Source organism: Babylonia areolata, chromosome 12 (assembly GCF_041734735.1).
Source record: "Babylonia areolata isolate BAREFJ2019XMU chromosome 12, ASM4173473v1, whole genome shotgun sequence".
Classification (NCBI taxonomy): Eukaryota; Metazoa; Mollusca; class Gastropoda; order Neogastropoda; family Buccinidae; genus Babylonia; species Babylonia areolata.
Genome location: NC_134887.1, coordinates 12,889,698 through 12,893,227, shown reverse-complemented (window position 1 = coordinate 12,893,227; position 3,530 = coordinate 12,889,698).

The following is a 3,530-nucleotide window of genomic DNA, read 5'->3' as shown; positions in this document are numbered from 1 at the left end:
CAGTCAGTATGCCAAAACACGATAGAAAGAGAGAGCGGGTGGGGGTGCTGGGAGGGGGGGCCGGAGGGAGTTGGGGGACTGGGGGGGGGGGCTTACAGGGGAGGGAGGGGGCGGGGGGAGGGAGGGAGCACCACCAGCCAGGGCAAGTCGGTCAACACTCAAACACTGTGGAACAATGACAAGACACACGGGGATGGACCCTGTCGCCAGCCGCCCCCACCCCCCCCTCTCCCCACAACTCTCCAACCCCCCCCCCCAACCCCCCTCCCCACAACTCTCCACCTCCCCCCCCCCCACACACACACACCCCACTCTCCACCACCCCTCTCCACCTTTCAGAAAACGTCAAGTCACAGTGATGGATGCAGCAGCTTCTTCTCCAGAAGAAGGGAAACAGTGACACACACACACACACACACACACACACACACACACACACACACACACACACACACACACACACACACACACACACACACACACACACACACACACACACACAGGGATCAATGTCGGACAGGCTTGTTTTTTCTCATCCTAGGCTTGGCTCCCGGACCCGAATAATCGATCGTTATAACATTATAAAGGAGGATCGGCCACACGAACTGGGGAAGGGGAGGTGGGGGGGGGGGTGGGGAGAAGAGCAAATAGGATACAGGTGACAATAGAATGGTGGTCTGGTAAGTCATATCCGCTGGACCTCTGGAGAAGCAAGACCTTGAGGTCCAGTGTAAAGTGTAGGTCGCAGAAATGACTAATGAATATCTCTCTCATTTCCCTCCGTGTGTATATTCACAAACACACACACACACACACACACACACACACACACACACACACACACACACACACACACACATTCACTCACTCAAATTATTACGCTAATGTTTCCTATGATTTTGTTTGTAATGAAGATATAAGTGGAGTGATGGCCTAAAGGTAACGGGTCCGCCTTGGAAGCGAGAGAATCTGAGTAGCGCTGGTTCGAATCACGGCTCAGCCGCCGATATTTTCTCCCCCCCTCCACTAGACCTTGAGTGGTGGTCTGAACACTAGTCATTCGGATGAGACGATAAACAGAGGTCCCGTGTGCAGCATGCACTTAGCGCACGTAAAAGATCCCACGACAACAAAAGGGTTGTTTCTGGCAAAATTATGTAGAAAAATCCACTTCGATAGGGGAAACAAAATGCACGCAGGAAAAAAATAAAGAAAAGAAAGGGTGGCGCTGTCGAGCAGCGACGCACTCTCCCTAGGGTGAGCAGCCCGAATTTCACACAGAGAAATCTGTTGTGATTAAAAAAAAAAAAAAAAATCATCAACTTCATTTTGTGACGACAGTTTGTCAGCCCGCACGGACCTCAATGACGTTCATTTTGTGACGACAGTTTGTCAGGCCGCACGGACCTCAATGACGTTCATTTTGTGACGACAGTTTGTCAGGCCGCACGGACCTCAATGACGTTCATTTTGTGACGACAGTTTGTCAGCCCGCACGGACCTCAATGACGTTCATTTTGTGACGACAGTTTGTCAGTCAGCCCGCACGGACCTCAATGACGTTCATTTTGTGACGACAGTTTGTCAGGCCGCACGGACCTCAATGACGTTCATTTTGTGACGACAGTTTGTCAGGCTGCACGGACCTCAGTGACGTTCATTTTGTGACGACAGTTTGTCAGGCCGCACGGACCTCAGTGACGTTCATTTTGTGACGATATTTTGTCTGTCTGCACAGACCTCAATGACGTTCATTTTGTGACGACAGTTTGTCAGTCAGCCCGCACGGACCTCAATGACGTTCATTTTGTGACGACAGTTTGTCAGGCCGCACGGACCTCAGTGACGTTCATTTTGTGACGATATTTTGTCTGTCTGCACAGACCTCAATGACGTTCATTTTGTGACGACAGTTTGCCAGGCCGCACGGACCTCAATGACGTTCATTTTGTGACGACAGTTATAAGGCAGCACGGACCTGAATGACGTTCATTTTGTGACGACAGTTTGCCAGGCCGCACGGACCTGAATGACGTTCATTTTGTGACGACAGTTTGTCAGGCAGCACGGACCTCAATAACGTTCATTTTGTGACGACAATTTGTCAGGCCGCACGGACCTCAGTGACGTTCATTTTGTAAAGACAGTTTATCAGGCCGCACGGACCACAATGACGTTCATTTTCTGACGACAGTTTGTCAGCCCGCACGGACCACAATGACGTTCATTTTGTGACGACAGTTTGTCAGCCCGCACGGAGCTGATTGACGTTCATTTTCTGACGACAGCACGGACCTCAATGACGTTCATTTTGTGACGACAGTTTGTCAGCCCGCACGGACCTCAATGACGTTCATTTTGTGACGACAGTTTGTCAGGCCGCACGGACCTCAATGACGTTCATTTTGTGACGACAGTTTGTCAGCCCGCACGGACCTCAATGACGTTTATTTTGTGACGACAGTTTGTCAGGCTGCACAGACCTCAATGACGTTCATTTTGTGACGACAGTTTGTCAGGCCGCACGGACCTCAGTGACGTTCATTTTGTGACGACAGTTTGTCAGCCCGTACGGACCTCAATGACGTTCATTTTGTGACGACAGTTTGTCAGGCCGCACGGACCTCAATGACGTTAATTTTGTGGCGACAGTTTGTCAGGCAGCATGGACCTCAATGACGTTCATTTTGTGACGACAGTTTGTCAGCCCGCACGGACCTCAATAACGTTCATTTGTGACGACAGTTTGTCAGGCCGCACGGACCTCAATGACGTTCATTTTGTGACGACAGTTTGTCAGGCAGCACGGACCTAAATGACGTTCATTTTGTGACGACAGTTTATCAGGCCGCACGGACCTCAATGACGTTCATTTTGTAACGAGTTTGTCAGGCCGCACGAACTTAAATGACGTTCATTTTGTGACGACAGTTTGTCAGCCCGCACGGACCTCAATGACGTTCATTTTGTGACGACAGTTTGTCAGGCAGCACGGACCTCAATAACGTTCATTTTCTGACGACAGTTTGTCAGGCAGCACGGACCTGAATGACGTTCATTTTGTGACGACAGTTTGTCAGGCAGCACGGACCTCAATGACGTTCATTTTGTGACGACAGTTTGTCAGGCAGCACGGACCACAATGACGTTCATTTTGTGACGACAGTTTGTCAGCCCGCACGGAGCTGATTGACGTTCATTTTCTGACGACAGCACGGACCTCAATGACGTTCATTTTGTGACGACAGTTTGTCAGCCCGCACGGACCTCAATGACGTTTATTTTGTGACGACAGTTTGTCAGGCTGCACAGACCTGAATGACGTTCATTTTGTGACGACAATTTGTCAGGCCGCACGGAGCTCAATGACGTTCATTTTCTGATGACAGTTTTTCAGGCAGCACGGACCTGAATGACGTTCATTTTGTGACGACAGTTTGTCAGGCAGCACGGACCTCAATGACGTTCATTTTGTGACGACAGTTTGTCAGGCAGCACGGACCTCAATGACGTTCATTTTGTGACGACAG